Source organism: Urocitellus parryii, chromosome 4 (genome assembly GCF_045843805.1).
Source record: "Urocitellus parryii isolate mUroPar1 chromosome 4, mUroPar1.hap1, whole genome shotgun sequence".
NCBI lineage: Eukaryota > Metazoa > Chordata > Mammalia > Rodentia > Sciuridae > Urocitellus > Urocitellus parryii.
Window position 1 is genome coordinate 41339886 of NC_135534.1, and position 6735 is coordinate 41346620.

A 6735-nucleotide genomic window follows, 5' to 3' on the forward strand; every position below is an offset into this window, starting at 1 on the left:
AAGAATATATAAACAGAAAATGGACTTAATTTAAAAATAATTTATCAATATTGGTTCATTAAGCCTGAAAAAATATACCATACTAATTCAAGGTGTTTATGATAAAGGAAATTGAAAAATACCATAGTTGGAAGCTATTGCACCATCTGAATTTTTCTCTAAGACTAAAACTATGCTAAAATAAAAAGTTCATTTAAAAAGATTTTAGAATTGATATTTCCTAACAAAAGTAATAACTTTGTAGGTGAATTCATTTTGTTAGCATGAACATTTCTAAGGGAAGAAGATACATCCTGAGCCAAGATTCTATTTAAAGCAGCCATGAGCTACCGGCCAAGAACTTATTCAAAATATTTCACCAAATATTTCACTAGATATTATTGATGGTCAACTTTATAGCGTATGTTGTGCCAAGCTAAAAAAATGACCAGAGTACAATGTTTGCTGAATGCTTGAGGTTTACAGTAATTGGTTATTTCATTTATAATAAATTTGCAATCATTACTGTTGGCAAAATTCATTTGTTTATTGACCAAAAGTGGAGACAATGCCTTATTTTTCTTGCTGAAAGATTGTAAACTTTCTGGTATACCTTTATAAGTAAGCTGGATCAAAGCTGATTTTAGAGAAATCTATATTCAACTTTGTTCATAGTGTAGATGCTTTGGAAATATTTACTTCATATATACAATTGATCATATATGAAAAATAGTAAACTATTTTGTAAAGGATGTTGAAAGAATTCCTAATAATAAGCTATTTTAATCTAAAAGTCATGAATACAATTTTTAAATGATTGATTTCTAAGGAAATTCTTCCCTAAAGCCTTCTATTACAACCACATTTTCTCTAAAAGGTTAAGATGCAAAATTAGGAAATAAATAACATAAAAATTATAATTTATATTGAAACGTAGGTCTTGCACAAATGCTGTAAAATGACTGTCAAAGTTTGTTTTGTTTCCAATGAATCTTTGGACAGATTAGACTGAGTGTGTAGGAAATTGAAATGGTCTCCATTTTCGAATCGTGTATTTTTAAAGTGTTCTTTCTTCCTTGAGGAATACACTACAGTAGATGAGACATGCAAATGAAATTATTCCTGGCTATTCTTGTACTCTGCTCCTGGGACAAAGAGAAAATCTGAAGACTAACTGTGAAAAGCAGTGAACACATATTCACAAATCTTCAACAGATCCATCCCTCATTTCAGCAAATAAGCTGCAGTAGCAGCAGGGCTATTCAAAAGACAAATTGCAAGCAACTGATCTACTTAATGCATGTTAGCAAGATCAAGATTTCTAGTGCTTTAGTGAAAGCACAGTTTAGTAAAATTAAACATATTTAGCAACTTTTTTTCTAAATTTGGACATACATTGGTGCATACACAATTGGTAATTGTACACATAAGAAGTTATTTTGTTCTAGTGAACAGCTGTTTGCAGATCAAATGTGCTGGCTAATGAGAAGGAAGATAGCAAAGTAATGCTAACATCTGTCTTTTGAAGGTTTGTATTTTGTGCTTAATATACAATACACAAACTTCCACTGTTACCTAAGCATAATTTCTTATTTTAAAGATTGAGAAATGGTATCCATACGTATTCATGAGCTGTTACTATATCCCCATCTCTCAGGAAGGTGCCTATGAATAATATTGAAATATAAGACATGATCTCTGTCTTTGGTGAGCTTATAATATATTTAGGAAAATAAAGCTAAATAAATAAAAAAATGAATGCCTCAAAACATAATTGTTTGCAAAGGACTCTGAGAACAAATTCTAGGCAATTTTGAAATACGAGACCTGGGTCTAAATGCTCAGTATGATGGAAGTGGCAAAATGAACTTGAGCTAATTAACCTTTCTCAGTACAATTTTCTCTTTGACACAAAGGAGATAATGTTGCTACTACATAACTTATTGGATGCCATTTTTAGTTATTCATTTAGCATCCATGCTCAAGCAATAGACAGTAAAATGGTTCCATCCAATCTCATGACCTTCAGATGACCCAAGTACATTTGCTTCAAGATGGAACCTAGAGCCAGGCACATGATACATGCCTGTAATCCCAGTGCCTGGGGGAGGGGATGTTGAAGCAGGAGGATATGATATGAGTTTAAAGCCAGCCTCAGCAACTTATAGAGGCCCTAAGCAACTTAGACCCTACTTCTAAATAAAATATAAAAAAGGGCTATGATGGGAATCAGTGGTAAAGCACCCCTGATTTCAACCCCTGGTAGAAAAAAGAAAAAGTGGGAACTTATTATATTCCTCAACCAAACATTAAGAGTTACTATTATGAAGATGAAGTCACTCTATGGAGAAAAACAAGTGTTTGATGAAATATGTCATTTTTTTACTTCTTTACTGAAGACAGGGCAACCAGGAAGCAAAGAGAAATCTCTAAACACCAGGGACAAACTATAAAATTACAAAGGAACACCCCCAGAGACCTGCTACCTCCAGCCACACCTTAACTACCTACAGTTAAACCCAGCTAATCCATATCAGTGTATTAATTCACTGATTAGGAATGCTTCTCATAATCTAGTAATTTCCTCTGAATGTTCTTGCATTGTCACACACATGAGCTTTAGGGGGTCACCACCTATCTAAACTCTAACAAGGAATCCAAGGACAACTCTATTTTTTGAGTCATATAATTGTATTTTTATTTAAGATTCATATAGTAATTCTATAAAAATTAAAAACATTAGAGTAAGTCTTTGGGGGAAGACAGCAAGAAAAGTGGTAAGAGCTAGAACTAATGAGAAAATATACTACCAAAAGATAAGAGTAGTGAAGATAGAAAGGAAAGAAGTTTTTTTTTTAAGAACATTGTTATATACTGACTTGAATAGTTGCTGTGATTTGAATACCCAAATCAAAACTCATGCTGAAATTCAGTTCCCAATAAGGACAGCATGTTCATGATTGGAGCAATGAGAAAGGAAAGTAATTATGAAATAATACATTTTTTAGAAAATATTATAAAAATATCTTTTCAACTTAGTCTTTTCATAAGTGAGCACAAACTTTCAAAATTCTGAAGTTTCTTAGGCTTCCTCTAAAATACCACATCCACCTAGGTATTGTAAAAGCCACTCCTTCATCATTTTAGGAACCCAATACTGCTCCTTTATTAGCCAATATGTAGGATTCCCTGTAAATTGGGGAAACTCAGGTGGATGAGTAAAGCATGTTTTTTCCAGAGAGACTGAGTTTTTCAGGACAGGAAATCTTTTGTAAAACCAAGTTCTAGTGTTCTACAGCACAATGGGGTCACTGTGGTTCATATATATTTTCCAAATAGCTAGAAGAAAGGATCACAATTCTCCAACCCCAAAATAATGATGAGATATAAGTGTCAATTACCCTGATTTTAACAGTACACACTGTATACCTAAATTGAAATAGCACAATGTACCTCAAAAATATGAACAATTATTGGGGCTGAGGATGTGGTTCCAGTGGTAACACACTTGCCTGGCATGTGCCGGGGCGCTGGGTTTGATCCTCAGCACCACATAAAAATAAAATAAAAAGATGTTGTGTTCACTGAAAATTGAAAAAATAAATATTAAAAAATTCTTTCTCTCTTCTCTCTCTCTCTAAAAAAATGAACAATTATGGTGTCTTAGTAGATACTAAAAAATATTAGATGAGTTAGAAATGCTCACTACCATGATTTAGTTACTACTTAGAGTCATGAGCATCAAGTTTCTCATACTGTACACTATAACTATGTACAATTAAAACAACAATAATTACATTTTTAGATTTATTTTTTAGTTGTAGTTGGAAACAATACCTTTGTTTTTATTTATTTATTTTTATGTGGTGCTAAGGATCAAACCCAGGGCTTCACATGGGCTAGTTGAGCCCTCTACTACTGAGCCACAACCCCAGCCAATAATAATTATACTTTTTTTTTTAAGTTGTAGTTGGACACAAATACCTTTTATTCCATTCATTCATTTTTTTTTTTTTTAATGTGGTGCTGAGGATCGAACCCAGGTCTCCTGGCATGCTAGGAGAGCGCTCTACCGCTGAGCCACAATCCCAGCCCAATAATAACTACTTTTTAAAAGGAAATATTCCCTTCTCCTGGCTGATCAGCACTGTTCTGAACACAAAGTTAGCTAGAAGAGCATGGGTCAGAGCTTAGTCCCCATTTGTCCTTTGAGTAGATGCTTTTGTTTCATGTGAAAATCTCACTAGCATCCATGGTGACTCTGAACTAATTGTGGAGTGCAAGTTCGAATTTCAAACTAGTTTCCCAAGGAATTGTGTAATCAGTCCACTGATTCACTTGTGTTTCTGGCAATGGTGGACTTGTTGTCTTCAGTGAACATCAGCAGTTCTGTTGTCACAAACACAGTGTGTTTATTTGTTTTATTTTGTTTTGTTTTCTCTCTACTCTTCTGAACGTCCCTCTCCCAGCATCTGCTGCTTCTGCCTAATTGTACACACCTGTCTGTGAGTACTTTTGTTATTACATCACCTATTCTTTAACAACAACAACAACAACAACAAAAAAAACTACAATAAGCTATGTGACATAACAGGTCTCCTTCCCTTTAATGAGATTAATGGTTATGAATTAAGTTTTTTGGAACTAAATCTCTGTTATCTTGTGTTTCTTTTTAAGAAATTTAATTAATTCTTCTAGTATTACAGTTTTATGTGCATATGACTTTCATGAATAACTTTCTATTTAACATTTTCTATTTATTTATAAAATAAATAATTACCCTATATAAAATAACTTCCAAATTAACACATTATCCAATTATTTCACTTAAGAATCTGTTACTTTTAGGTTTTCCCAAAACTTTCTGAAGGTGTCAATTGCACCTAATGTTAAATTAATCACTTTCTTCTTCTAGGCATCCAGCTATATAACATTTATTGATTTCCCTTACCCCCCCCCCCAAAAAAAAAAGTACTGTATGTAACTGCATTCTAGCCATGGAATATGAGGAAAGACATGGAAATAATTTCTAGTCATGGCTCATAAAATACTCCATATTCAAGGGCCTTAACACTCTTTCCCTTTTGCTGGAATTACAGTAACACCATCATCCTGGAGACCACTTAATAATGACAAACTTGGAAGGATCTAAAGTCTTCAACTTATCAAATAATTGGAGAAGAACTACCTGCTTATAAAGAAAACCTGTTTTAGACTTTAGGTAAACTTGAATGGGCAATTATTTATTTGGGGGTTTGCCTGTTATAGGAACTGATAATAGTTAAAGTAAGATGATCCTCATTATAAAAGGAGATTATGAGTAATCATCCCAAGTACCAATGAGCATAAGATTATGCATAACTCAAAAGTGTATCGTTGGACCAACGTATTGAACCAATCATTTATTGCCATGTGACCAGAAGGATTTGGATTAACAAAACAAAGAGTGAAAGTAGGTAGGTAGAGGTGTGGGAGAAAAAAAAATAAGATAAACCCTCAAATGCAGGTTAAATGGAGAAGGGGGACTGGATTAAGATGTGCCAGTCACTAAATGAGGTTTAGGTGTTTAAAACTATATATGCTGCCCTCACATTTTGGTGGATATATAATATTAAAAATGAGACCACTGTTAAAAATTAAAGTGATGACATAATTTATTTATTCTGTTCGAGTCGGAAATTCTACATAACAAAATACTGAAATTTGGGGACCATTTTTATATAAAGTCTCAAGATGGCCAAAAGGTTAAAACTGGAAAAAAAAGTGTTCAAATATTTTGTGACTCTTTGAAAGATTACCCTTTCATATACTATAGGATTTAGATTCAAGTCAGTCCTTAGTGTGAGAAGTATACCATTTGTCACAAATGTATCTCTCTCAACTCTCTAGACCTTTATATCTTAATGTTCAGTACATGTTCCCTTTGACTGATGGCATTTCAAAGAAGCTGAGGCTTAGTTTGAAATATATAGACATTTTCTGTTTTGAGGACAGAGGTGATAGTTTTTTAAAAAAATGGATGACCAAAAGCCCATTAAATTCAGAAGAATTAGAAAGTTTCAAGGGCTTAAAGATATGTGTGTGTCCACTAGACAATTTAAAATAGCCTTACTTATAACTTATAAGATTGAATGAAGGCTTGAATCATTTAAACACAGACGCATGCACTGTGAAAAATTCATTCCCACAGTTAAGTCTTTCCTACCCCAAAAATAGTTTACAAGATTACATAATATGTTATATCTCCTAGAAATTGTGAATGGTATTTTAAACTTCCCAAGAATATAGGAACTGTATTTTTTAAGACTGCATACATCTTTATAAAGTATTGCAAACATGTACCCAATGTAAAGATGCATATAGTGCTAGAAACTTTAGGAAGAAAATTGACATTTTCTATTATCTAAAATCATCTGCCATTGTTTGCCATTTCTGGGCATTGAATAAATGTTCAATTCTGTCTTTTTCTTCATTAAAAAAATAAATGGACACAGAAAATGATCGGATCTCAAGTTCTTTTGTAAAGCACCTGCCAAAATAATAGAAAGCATATATATTCTTGTGAACCATTTTAATCCATTTGATTCTTTTCCTATAAAGATGAAAATACTGTCTCAGGCTTTTGTATGCTAGATAAAAGACTACTTTCAAGAGAAGTAGTTTGGACTCATGTGTGTGAGAATAATTCTTACTACTCCACTCTATTTCACTGCAAAGCAAAGGACCTAGAACTTTTGTAACATGTTGGACATATAA